The sequence below is a fragment of the Rosa rugosa genome, chromosome 5, assembly GCF_958449725.1.
Source record: "Rosa rugosa chromosome 5, drRosRugo1.1, whole genome shotgun sequence".
Lineage (NCBI taxonomy): Eukaryota > Viridiplantae > Streptophyta > Magnoliopsida > Rosales > Rosaceae > Rosa > Rosa rugosa.
In genome coordinates, this window is record NC_084824.1 from 35,001,618 (window position 1) to 35,015,686 (window position 14,069).

Sequence of the window (14,069 nt, forward strand, 5' to 3'; positions counted from 1 at the left end):
TTGTGTGATTGAAAAACTGAGCAGCAAAGTTTGAGGAAGTTTGCTTAAATGTGCAAGCTGTAGAAATTATACAACAGATTTAACATTTTTTGTCGTGTGAACTAGAAACATTGGCGACAAGATTTTGAGCCAAAATACACTAGGCGGCATGATTCCCTCCACGTTTTGGCATTTTGAATTTATGTAATACACTCGTACAACAGTTAGTTATGTTTCTGTTGTGGGAGTGGCTCGAGAATTTATCGAGGTTTATAGACCTAACAAGACTTGGCCAAAGAAAAAATAAAACAAAACCTCTCGACCCTCCGCGAAACCTCTCTCTCTTTCAGGGAGCAGCATTGAATATATTGTTCTTTATTTTTATTTTTATTGTGGGTACTTTGCGAAAAATTCAGGAAGGAGTTGGGGTTCTCTGGACTGGAATTGGACCTAACATTGCACGTAATGCTATGATTAATGCTGCTGAACTAGCCAGATATGATCAAGTGAAGCAGGTTAACTCATCCTGAATATGGTCATCATTCCCTTTTGAAGTAAAACTCTTGTTACTCCATTTTAATGTGCAAAATTTCTATGCAGACACTTCTGAAAATTCTCGGGTTAAAGGCAATGTTGTCACTCATCTTTTTGCTGGTATGGGGATAAGTTTCTATGCCAATGATTTTATTTTATTTTACTTATTCATTTTCGACTATGCATATATTTGATCCTCTATTTTCTTTTTTATCGTAGATTATATGGTTGAAAAGCTTGGCATAGAGTTTGTTTTTGCAGGTCAGTGTGGATTAAAGATGGGCAGATCTGGTACCTCTCCCTTAACAATAATGCAGGTAAAAAGGATTGAAACTTTGAATATCAATAATTTCAAAGATTAGTTTCCAGTTTCATTGCTAAATCAAGTAGCTATTATTGAATAGGGTATAGTAGCAAGTAAGGGATTTTTAATCTTAGATTATGGCTTTCTTGGGCTGCACTTGCTGTTGTAGGATGGTGGTGACAATTGACTGCTCATACAAGGAAACCAAATTGGCAGGGTGCCTGCTTTGCAGTACTTAAATGCTTTGTATATTTAACAATTGCATCTGAGGTCTAGTAGTTCAGTATATCTATGGAGATTCTATGACAATATATTGCGTGTTTTGGCTCATTGACTGCAATAGCATGATTATCTATTCTCTGCATTCTTTTCAATTTTCATAAAACTGATATATCGTTGTTAATATATTGATATCTTTCTATTCTCTGACAGAATGGTTGCCCTTGCTTTTCATTGTTTTCTTTTTCTTGTATGGGGCTAAGGGGTTTTATAACTACTCCTTCCCATTTAGAAGGTTTGTAAAAATGTGCACCTGCCCCCTGCCCCCCACCAAAATTACCTCTATTTATTTATTGGTTCTTTGTGTTCTCTTTGATTCTTCTTTTCACCCTCTGTCTTTGTGTTCTCTTTGATTGGTTTTTTTTTTTTTTTTTATAGCACATACTGATTTGGTAACCCATTTGATTGTCCAACTTGCAGGGTTATTCCTAGTCCTTTTTCATATGACACAAGGACTATGCTGATATATGATAGTGAAGACTGGGAGGAAGACTTTAGAACCTTAACCAAGGATGCCCGCTCTGGTGTAATGATCCAAAGCTCAAGAAGCAACATAAATGAGTTGGAGTGGGATTTTAGAGCTTGAGAAGCAAGTACTATGGATTACCTCCTTTCAGCATGTGAGCTACCAAGTTTGATTCATGGGTCTAGCTAGCAGCTAGGAATAGCTAGGGATGCTTTTGATTCATGTGTAGGTAGCAGCTAGGAATGCGTTCTTGTTTGATATATTATCTAGTAACTTGAATGTTTGGATGTTTGAAAAATGCTACTTGAATGATATGGATTAGAGTGTGGTTTTATATGGTAATATGGAGCATTATTTTTGGGTAGATATTCCAGGTATGAATTACATAATGAACAAACAGCACCTCAAAAACAATGTTGTGAGAACCATTCTCAGACAACAAACCTTATATTGCTCACACAATGTTTGATACAAAGAATTTGTTGTGTGAATTAACAACCAACAACAAAAGAAAACAAAATTATGTTGTATGAAATTCATAACACACAACATAAATAAAATCATCTCTGTTGTCTGAGTGAATCAACAGATAAGGGAGATAATTTCACTTCAGTTGTGTGTTACTTACCTCAGACAACAAAAAATGAGTTATATCTGTTGTCTGTTATTAATACCAGACAACTAAAAATGAGTTATATCTATTGTGTGTTATGAATCTCAGACAACAAAGAATGAGTTATACTTGTTGTGTGTTATGAATCTCAGACAACAATTAATAAGTCATCGCTGTTGTGTGTATTGAGTCTCAGACAACAAGAAGAAAATTCTAGTTGTTGTGTGTGATGGATTTCAAACAACAAAGGATGAGTCATAGCTATTGTGTCTTACGAATCTCACACAACAAAGAAAGAATTATAGCTGTTGTGTGTTATGAATCTCAGACGACAGCAGAAATTATCTTCTGTTGTCTGGATGGCTCGACACATCCCTGCGCATGCCATGGCAGGCACCTGCTGCGCAGAATTCACACAACAGAAAAATAGCTATTTTGTTGAGCCAACTACTATCAGACAACGGTGGAATTACCGTTGTGTGATTTTTCAATCACACAACACCGACTTAGATAACGGTGGACTTCTTCATCAGACAACAGAAATCCACCGTTGTCTGATGAACTTTTTGTAGTAGTGTGTAATTAATATTTCTTTCTTTGATGTTTTAAATGACAGGAGCACCCTCAATCTTCGGATAGAACGATCCCCACTTGCTTATATACTAACAATTGTCAACAAGGTTAATTTTGAGAACTGAATTCGAGTCTATCAATGTCGGCAAGGCCAAACATTGTGCGCCGACAAACAAGCGCAATCACACAAAACTCGACCCCTTTTCCGACTCTAGAAGAAGGACGGCTAGGTCCTGCTCTTCAAAAAATAATAAGAATTAATCATTAGAACAACTCATAGGAAAGATATGTCCTTTGTCCAGAAGCTAGATATTTTTCAAAACTAGACAAAAAGACAAGGAAGTCAAAATCATTAAAAAGAGAAGAAGAAGAAACTACTACATATTGGAAAGAGTAGTGATCTACAGATATGTCATTTGTATAGAAGGCTGGAAGCTAGATATTATTCAAAATTACAAAAAGACAAGTCAGTCACGTCCTTGGTGCCCTATTTGATCTGCGGCTTGGATTGTCACCAAGGCTGCCCAGTAGCAAGGCTGGGCCTATTAAATGCCATGCATAGGACTTCACCTCAGACTCTCAAACCGAATCTTAGGAGATAAACTTTCAAGAAAGGGATGAGACTCTTTGAAATTCGCTCTCTCACACCAATAATTTATACACAACTTATAATTTTCACTTGGACTAATGATAAAGGTAATGTTGCAGATATTAAGATGTTCTAGATAGGTGCTTTTGCACACTTCTATCGTTATTGAGATATCTGCTTATTTTACTTATTTTATTATGTTGGCTTGTTGTTTGCAGACTTTGTTTGTTTTTGATAGTATAAGACATATATATTTTTTTTTAATGAGCTTCTTAAGAGATGTTTTCTTGTTGAAGCATCTTATTATTTTAGGAGACTTTAATTTATTTTTAGATTTACCAATAAGGTTAGTTAGTCGGTGCAGTAATAAGAAAGTGGTTGAGTTTACTTAGGAGTCCGAAACTTATCAGATATTTTGTGCTAACTTAATTGAACATAGAGTTTTGAGAGAGAAGGGAAGTTTGTTGATGTGTTTAAAGTGGGAGAAAAAAAAAGGATATAGGTTTGCGTGCAAGGAGGGAGAAATGAGAGAATAAGTTATACTACGTTGCTAGAGGAATTTTGTGAGGTTAAGGAGAGGTTTCAAACTAAGTTTCAAAGTAAAGTCATTTCTTTTCAGGGTTTAACATTCAAATGAGCTCATTAGTCGTCTCATAGGGAGGTTTCATCTTTTTGAAAGAAAAGGAAGAAACTAATTTTGTATTCAGATTGTTGTTACAATTGTGAGGTCAGGTGATTGTGTTTCAAGTTTGACTAGGTATTTCCCCATCATCGAATTTGGTTCTTTTAATATGTAAAAGTAGACTAATCAAGTGTTGTTTTGCCGTTAGTTTTTATTGTGGTTTTCAAAGCTAAAACAAAAACCTTATTGTTTTTCTGATAGATTTTAGCAATAATTTAAAGTTAGTGAACGAAGAACCAAACAACTTTTCTATTCTTGAAACTTTCTAGGTTGAGTATCATTGTGTCTAGTATTTGTGTAAAAATATTGGGGAGTTTTTATGTTGTGTAAAATTATTTAAAAATCTGTGACCAGTTGAACCTTGCTATACTGTCGAGATAGTCAGTTTTGGACTTTGTATTGGGGTGCCTTTTGGAGTAGAAGGAGAAATGTTCTTATTCTAAGTTTTTATTGTGGGAAATATATAGAAGTTTTGGAAGAGTCTTTGGCCATGAGGGTTATTTTTTCTACAACAATAGTTGGCGGATTTAGAAAATTCTTTGGATGAGTTTTTGACCTTCTTTTGACATGTAATTTTTACAGTAGGTATTTTAGGATCTCTTGTTATATTCTTGTTAATTTTCAAGGTCTTTAACTAAGGTGTTTAACAAATGAAATTTCTATTTTGGACAAAGGTTCTACTAGGTTCATTTTACCCCAAGTTTGAAGGTTATTGTTTGTGTCTCAGTTTGAGTATTTGTATGCTTTAGGCCTAGAAACTAAGACTTAGGACGCTCTACCAATTGCTTATGTACCTTGTTGACCTTGAGGTAAGTAACTTTTGTTTGCCCTCAAACCATAATAAATATATTATCGATGATATGTTACTATATATTAAATACACATGATTTTGAATGCATCGATCATTTTGTTTTTGTTATGATCATTATTAGGAGTTATCTTTGTACATTTGCATCATGCTAAATTTGATAATTTTTGAAATAAATTACGGCTAGGTGCTTCCTAGGCACATCAATACCAGTACACTGCGTGGGGAGACATGTTTTGCGAGTACAAGTTATGCACTAATCTGCATTTGTAGGTTCTGCATTGTTTGGTATATAACCTACACCGTGGGTGTCACTGACTGGTGACATAGAAAATTTAGTTTGATTTGCTTTGTGTGCACTTCATCTATCATGCATTACTATATCATTTATAAGTATGAAATTATTTCTTGCTTTGTGTGCACTTCATCTATCATGCATTCTACTATATCATTTATAAGTATGAAATTATTTCTTATTTATTATTTCTGATGTATTATAATTACTTACTGAGTTTATCTCAAAAGTAATTTGTTGTAGTTTCAGGTATTGAAATGGAATTAGATGCTAAAAAGCATCTAGCGGTTGTGTCAGAGTCCCCTAAGATAGAAGTTTAAGTATCTCATTGTGGCTTGTTACATCATTTTGTCAATTGGGGCATAACTTGTTGACCTAACTGCCACTTTAAATGATGAGATTATGTTAACTTATAAACAATTGTTCAATTTTAAGTTAACCACTGTGGGAAAAGAAGGAAATAGTGGGAGAGCCACAGTGCTTTGGAGAAGTAAGACCTCACAAGAAGGTTTTTAAATCCACTTCTACGAGAAGTTCAAGTGTGCACTGATAAGAGAAGAGAAGTCACATTATCCATTGCTAAATGGTATATTTGGGAAAGACAGACATGACTGGAGAGGCATAAGAACATCTCCAATTAATGGAAATGTCAAAAGGAGTGTGGCAATTTTGTTTTTGAAGGCTAGCATGGCCATTGAACATTTTGTTATGCTTCGTGCCATTCATAATGTCATTTAAATGTCCCCTTTAAAAAAAATGTCATTTAAATGTTTCATTTACCCATTATTTTATTAATTTGTTAAAAAAATTTACATGCATAAAGGAAGGATAAAATATAACAAAATTGTTTAAGGACACCTAGATTGTGTATCTGACCCAAACTCTAGTTACTTATCTGAGTTATAGTAGAGTTAGTCTTACAGATATTTTCGGATACATCTCAATAGATATCCAAATTATTGTACGATTATGTTTCATTGTAAGACTCTGATTCTATGCTTGTAATCCTCTATATAAAGAGACCCTTATTATCAATGAAAGCACAATTCATTCTCTCTCAATTCTCTCTACTATTCTCTCTGCATCTCTTTTTCTAAAACAGGTTATCAGCACGAAGCCCTAACCTTGAAACAAATTGTTGCGTCCCGAACCTAAATTTATCGGTTTACTAGTCATTTGGAAGGTAAACGACAATTACTTTCACTTTTTACTCTGTTTCGATACTTTTATTGGCCCTAAAAGTTGACATTTTGTTCGGGTCAAAATTTGAGAAAATGTTCTCCATGAAAGTTGTAGAGGACGTTAAACCGAGCGCGTGCATATGTGGTACGTAAAAATCAGAGTTCGTATGTGAAAGTTATAAGCGAAATACTAAAGTTACTGTTCATGTGGTAAGTTTCTATAAATAGTCAAGTTACTGTGGTAAGTTTCCATTTTTGGAAAACTTACACTATGCCAATAATGCCTTCAGACGACACACTTCAGACGACATAATTCTTGTTTTCTGTTGTCTGACATGTTTCAAGTTTTTTAGACAACATAATAAACTAATTCTGTTGTCTGAATAGCATGAAAACCCATACTAGTTCATTTTTGCCAGCTTTGAATAATTCAGACAACAGATAATTGTTGTATGAATAAGCCAAGAAATTCTCACTTTCAGTTGAAAAAATAAGACAACAAATTTATGTTGTCTGAGTGAAACAGGGAAATTAGTACTCCTTGTGTGTCCAAAAATTATTTTTTGTTACAACGTAAACTTATCAAATTATTGATGCCCTAACAAGCCGGTGTTTTTCCCACACTTCGCCAAAACTCAAAACATCAAGCACACATTCTCTCGCGCCTAGCTCTATCTCGACCCAGCAGCAACCCTAAGCTACCCAGAGCAGCAAACCCAGCAGCAACCCAGAGTAATATCCCATCCATTACCAACAACCCAACCCAGATTCCCTTGATTCCTCTCCATCAGAATAGACAGAAGATTCCTTTGCATTCCCCGAACTAGGTTTTCCCAGAACTGGAGTTCTTCGATTTCAAGAGCTGGAGTCCAAAGTATTCAGTATTGTTAATTGCATGGTAAGCTCGTTCTTTCTCTTAGGGTTTTAACCTCGATTCGATTTGGGGGTTTTGCTAATTTCCTTTGAAATTAGATTGGGATGTTAGGGTTTTTGTTGATTTCCTGATTGGGGGTGACTGAAATGGAATTGGATGTTACTCAGGGAATTGGTGACGGTAGAGTCCATCAGGGAAGGGTTTCTGCAATTTCAAAACGACCCGTCGCAGAGTCGGTGGAATGTCGAAGTCGGAAACACTACCGTTTCGGGTCCGTCCTGGCGAAATTGAGCTTGGGCGACCAGGCTTTCTTTCTCATGGCCTTCATCGCCTGCACGGTATGAGCTCAATTAATGGAACTTATGGATTATATCGCTCATCTTCGTTTTTGTCGCTATAACTTGTTTCGTGAAAGCAACAATATATCCAACTACTAACTGACCCTAACACACAGGACACAGTAATGACACTCTGTAATTTTCTTTGTCCGTGAATCAAGTTGGGTTGGCGGTACCTTTCTTTCCCCCCCCCCCCCCCCCCCCTTGTAATATCAATCTCTTTCCTTGGTTTATCCGTACTCCTATTCAACCTCAACATGTTCTATATATTATATATATAATATGCTTGTATGTCTCTTGCTGTAATTCCAACTAGGTTGAGGAGTGAGGAGGATCATTTGGCGTATATGAATGGCAGGACCATAAGTTTGATTTTGAATCAATTACTAGGGCAGTAAGTGTGTTTATGTTATGTTGTTGTTTTACTAGTGTTGAACGCGTCTGTAGTTGTTCTAGTCTTGCTGCAATGAGAATTCTGTAGTGCATTATTGCAGCCTGATTTTGGTTTGAGTGGGGATTCCATAAGCAAGTTGATGCTATTGAAATCAAATGCACACCATCTAGAATATCACATACTCGCAAGGTCTGATCTCGGTCAATTAGTTTAGATGCTCGATTTAATCTTCATTATTGCTTCTGTGTGCATGAGATCATCATTGAAATTAATCTTTGCTTCATTTTCTTTTATCTTGGTTTTGTTACTTTGTTGTTAGATGATTGATCTCATTCACACATTAATATTCATCTTAAACTTTTCAGTGATCTGTGCATTCATCAATCTTGCAGTACTGGAAGTAGCAGTTTATTTGTCTCTTCCTCATCAAAAGTGAAGTTGAAGGCACATGCTTATCGAGCTTCATGAAGGAGTGGAACAGATGTTCCATCCTGGTTCTCTGTTGCTTATGGAATCACTGTGGTGAGTAGATATCCATCTTAGATTGTGCCTCCATTGCAAATTAATTAGGATATATCCACTGGGGCATCACAAATGTTGAAAGAGCAAGTACTTCTAGTAACACAAGGTTTAGTAGCATGCACATTAGTATACAGGAGCAAGGGATTTCGATCTTAATGTAGTTTTCCATGGATATATGGTGGCATTTCTAATTTTCTGATGTTTTCTTGAAATGTCTGACATGCATATCCTTTTTTCAGTTTTTGTTAGTCTACTTAAATAAAGTCTAGTGTTATTTTCGAATAAAGTCTAGTGTTATTCTCGGTAATGGTTAGATTTCCCAGGCCCAAAAAACCTGCTATAATCTTAACTATATAAGCTCATTTCTCAGGTTGTGATTGAGTTGCAGACATTCTCGTTAGGACATACCTTAAATATTCCAGTTCCTCCATACTTGCTAGTCTAGTTTATTAAAGTATTTTCTGTTTCCTTGAGATCAAAGTCTTTAAAATATACTTGTCAGATGTCTTGCTTTGTATAAGATATTTGATCTGCCATTTTGCAATTTGACCCGATCTCTGAAGTTTCTCAAGCTGCAAAGCGATCATTTCAGGTTAGTTTGCAAATATATCCTCATCTAGTGTTTTTGTGCTTAATGTTAGAAACTGCCCTAAGAAAATCCCTACATTGCCACAATAACTTTAATCTTAGCTGTTAGAAATTTGTGAGTTCTATCCCTATCTCAACAAAAGAGCAGAAACTTAAGTGTAGCTCTTATATAAACAAAGTTCAGAATCTTTAAGTATTTGGCATTGTATCGGATGGAATCCAATTATTTTGAATGTAGAAGAGTCAAATCAACTAGGGAGCTTTTGTATGGCCCATGGTAAGATCAATTCTTCCAGCTACTGTTTATTATTTTTCAGAGTGAATTTGTGCTGATTTAATTCAAAAATATAACATCAGAGCTTACTTGTCCAATTTTATGTTTTTGTTTTCATACCCTCATCTGCATTTTTGTTTTCTTTTACTTCTGCAGGTTGCAGAGCGTCTTATAGTTGCAATTCATGAATCCTCCAATCCACCATTAAGTTCTTTATTAATTACAATACTGAAGACATTCTAAAGCAAGCAACCGAATCAACTCTTCGGTATGAAAAAGGTACATGCAGACATAGAAACTGAACATATTCTCAAAAACTAAAACAATATGCCAGCATTTGAGATTAAATTAACAATATTGTAATGCTTTACTTGCTCTGGTAATAGTAAAATAGAGTTAGAACTGCCATGTCTTTATGTAGCACTTAATATTTTCAGTCTCACGATGATTTGATCCATAATATAATGCATCTATTATTTCTATTTTTGGAACTTATGGAGAGATGTTACTTGTAGGATCCACGGCAATGTAGATTTCGGAATGCGGATTCTGAACGAGCTTCTGTACATTCTAAAAAAAACCATATTCTTAAGTGCAAACCTGCCAATAATCTCTTTGCAACGTCCTGCCGTAATTGGAGCAGCAAAGAAGACTTCTCATGTTGTTGGCCAAGTGACTAAGAAGTTCATGAATATAATCTCTCAAAGGATTATATAGCTAGCTTTGCTTCTGTTTCTGGTAGGTTCTGAGTAGCAGCATTTAAGAACTGCTTTTGTGCATTTTGACATAACTGATGGAAAATGTTGAACAATATTATGCATGCAGTTGCTCTATGTACTTATAGATGCCTACAAGGTTTGTCTCAGTTAAATTAGGATCAAGATATTATGCTGATGACAACAATGCTAGTTTAGTATTGTGGTACTGATGGGATTGTATTCTGGTAGGTTAATTGATGCAATGAGAAATTTTCTGATTTTAGGTCCTATAATATTCCTTTGATGACTGTTCAGAATGAATGAGGTTTGATATGGTTCAAATCCAACACATGCAGGTTTATGATATGTTGTACCACAAATACAGTAACAATAAAAAGGAACAACTGTCTGTCGTTTCTACATACTTGTAACAACATAAAACTGAAGTTCAATTCATTATCAAACAACAGAAATACTTCTAACAAACAACAGAAAAGCAAAGTCCATTTAATTATCACACAACAGAAAAGCTTGATACAAACAACAGAAGAGTGAGTTTCTAACCTCAATCAAACGACATAATTCGATTTCGTAATAACGTTGATCTCAGCTTATATCAACAATTATATGTCTTTGAAAATGCATTCAGACAACAGATTGTTAAACAAGCCTTTATTTTGTTAACTTCAGACAACATATAAATGTGTTCTTATTACATGTCAGACAACAGCAGTTTTATTAAAACTGTAGTTTGTAGTTCATTTGAACAACATTAATCTGTCGTTGTATGTGATTATTAACGACAGAAAGTCCCAAATCCTTCAGTGTTGGGTTGTTCAGACGACAGAGCCTTGTGAAAGTTCTGTTGTCTGAGTGAGGAAGAGACGACGGAGGATATCTGTCGTCTGATGCCGTAAGAGACGGCAGCTGGATACATAACAGATAATTTCCATATCAGACGACAGATCTGATCTGTCGTCTGAAGGGTTTATTGGCATAGTGTTACCCAGCTTTTCTCTCTCCTCTCCCCCGATCCTTTCTCTTCTTCGGCTCGATTTCTTCTTCCTCCAGCCACCCCACAATGGAATCCGGGCACAGGCAAGCTCGCCTCTTCATCCTTGTCACACCTGTGGTGGTGTTTAGCGGTGACTCGACCGGTGGAGCTTGGAATTGAGCCGTGAAGTTCACTGTAGCAGTTTGGGAGTTTGTAGATTTCCGGTGATTTCGGCCGCCTCCGGCCACCAAACCTGCGTCGAAGGTGGGGTTTTCGTCAAGGATCATTTTCCCCCTAGCCTCGAGCCACGTGTCGCAGTGGAGAGGAAGAATTGATCAAAACCCGATCCTTGGGTTCTTGAAATTTCTGGAAATTTTTGCACCGGCCTGTTTCGACTGTTTAAAGGTAAATTGGGATGTGTTGTAGTTGAGAAAAATGATCAGTGTGTTGAGTAGGTGCTGCTATCAAATTTTGGTGTCCATTGGAGTTGGTGGCAGTGGCGGCGGCGCCGCCACTGTGGGCGGCTAGGGTAGGTTTTTAATTTCAATTTCTGGCTAGTTAAATTCTATAATTATCATAGAGCTTGTATGTGAAGTTTGGTGAATTTTGGAGGAGTTTGGAATTATTTGTGAATTTCCGAAGTTTGAAGTTTTGTGATTGAATTGTGGGAAATCCGGCCGTCGGATTTCCCTCGTTTTCGTTGTGGAATATGTAAATTGAGGAATTGGTGTTGTGGAAGAGATTTGGGTTGAATTTGAGAAGTAATGGAGATAGGGATTTTCGGGTTTCGTTTAGGTTCGTAATTATTTTATCGGATTGCCGTTTACGGAAATATAATTGTGTACAGGGCAATGTCGCGAGCTACGGCTAAATGAAGGAACTCGTTGCGTGGTCGCCCAATAGTACTGTGAGTGGACTTTTGTTTTTAAATAATGATGCATGCATTTATTTCTTAAAGTTTGCTCTATTTAATTATCATATTACATTTCGAGCATATGATTTAATTTCGGAGATTGATTTCACTTTATCTCATATAATTTCTTTCGATAATGATTTGTTTCCGAAGTTGGTTATGATTTATAATCCTATTTGATGAATTATTTATTTCCGAGGTGATTTCCGGAATTATACTATTTATATTATGTTTCTATTCGTCGATTTGAGATTTTATAAGAGATTTTCGAAATGAGATTTCGATGGAGTTAGTTTTCATATTTATTTATCGACCTTCGGTTTTGGCTTTGGGAATGCCTTGATGATGATCTAATTATTCTTTTAGCGTGTGGGACACGCTGTTGATTTATGTGACTTTTTATCGAGAATTTCCGGGTACGGTTGGAAATCATACTCGTGTTTTTGTTTTATTCGTGGGACTTATGGGGAAGCCTTACTGATTTTCGATTTTCGTATGATTTTAACCCACCATACTTGGGTCGTCATATTTATTGCTAGCTAGCCTATTAGTACTCCTCCCTGCTTACTATGTCTTCGTGGGTGAGTAAGAGCAGAGCATGAGATGCGCCAGAGTGTGGGACACTCCGACCCGAGCCTGGGAGGCTCCCATCTTTCGTATGGTGATACCACTTCCCCATATCTTATAGTTGCTTGACTAGCGGGGCTAGTCCGATTTTCACTGTAGCCAGCAGGGCTGGTCTTATTTTCTTGAGAAACGAGATTTCGGTTTTACGATATATTTTTCGAATGTTGTGACTAGCGAGGCTAGTCGGTTTATCGTTTTGAAATTCTTGGATTTAAAGCTAAATGTGTTTTGTAATTGTTGCATGCATCGGTTTTTAAAGAGAATAAATGTGGGAAAGTATGAAATCCTTTTTCTTTTAAATTGTTTATTTTTGTCCACTCACGCTAACGTTTTTCGTCTACTTTCCCCTGGGCCTTTCGGTTTCTAATGCCCAGTTTGCAGGCGAATTAGTGGAGGTCGGGCGTACATGACATTTGAGGCATAGTTGTCACTACTTCCGCAGTGTAGGATCCCTTGATCCTTTACTCTTCTTTTTATATCCCTGTGTATAGTAGTATTGCTCTGATAACCTTTGAGATTAGTATTGTTGAGTTTTGTGTTTTGTGAAAGTGGAGTTGTTGGTAATTGGGAGCAGGGTGGCTCCAAGAGTATAAGATTGGTTTGCTTGAAGTGTTTTTGTGTGTTTTACAGGTTTTTGGGTAGTCCATTTTAGGGGTGACTCTGCCGAATTTTTTGTAGAGCTATCCCTAAGGTGGGCCCCACAGGGCCACCTCGGATTTCAAGGTGAAATTCGGGGGCGGGTCCTGTCACAAATAACCAAACCCTGAAAACAAATAGCCAAAACCTAAATCTGAAAAAAAAAACCTTGAAACCATTTTTGCCTCCGCCGCATACCTTGAAGATCATGACCCCAGGAGTCCAGAACCTACGGCGTAATCCTAAGAACCGGCCAGAAAAGTACCAAACTGGCCCCTTGAAGCAGAAGTAAGTTCTCCCCCGGTTCGCCGCCTTCCAGACCACCTCTTACCACCAAATTTTGTCAGCAGCAGCACTTAGATCCCAAGATTCAAGAACCGCAAGCAAAAAAATAGGACAGAAGCCATTTAGGGCAGTTCTGGCCAATTCCGACCACCGCTGGCCAAAAGCACCTTTTTTCGGCCAACTTCCTGCCAAAAGTTCCGGCAACCCCCGTTTGCCCTTTTCAAGGTAATTTTTCATTAAAGTTCCCGCTTTTGTGTACTTTTCTTTAAGATTCCAATTCTTTTCTTTTCCTCGAGGACTTGCAACCTCCCTTCTTCTACCCCACTTTCTTCTTCATAGGGGAGACCTAAGCCAAACTGTGGGTTGTTCATGCTATCTCCAAGCTTGGACCATGTTGAGACGTCCAAACTTAGAGTTTGTTGAGCATATACGATTGACCACACACATCATTGTTTCGATCTAATCCAATACCTCTTGGAATCGAATTTTTTGGGAGCGACTACGCTAAGAAATTCCTTATTTCTTGGGAGCGATTACGCTCATAAATTTCTTTTGTTCCGTGGTAGCCTTTTTGCTCCGAAACTAACCCCTTTTCTTGTTCTCTTTCAGGATGAGTAACCTGA

At 36.9% G+C, this 14,069-nt stretch overlaps 1 long non-coding RNA gene across 1 annotated transcript; it reads left to right on the forward strand.

Moving 5' to 3' along the window:
• The first annotated feature begins 363 nt into the window (after positions 1 to 363).
• LOC133708150 (uncharacterized) lies at positions 364 to 1,928 on the forward strand. The gene is made up of 3 exons (XR_009845612.1): positions 364 to 494; positions 580 to 830; positions 1,517 to 1,928. It is a non-coding gene; the product is annotated as an uncharacterized LOC133708150 (long non-coding RNA).
• The last annotated feature ends 12,141 nt before the right edge of the window (positions 1,929 to 14,069 follow it).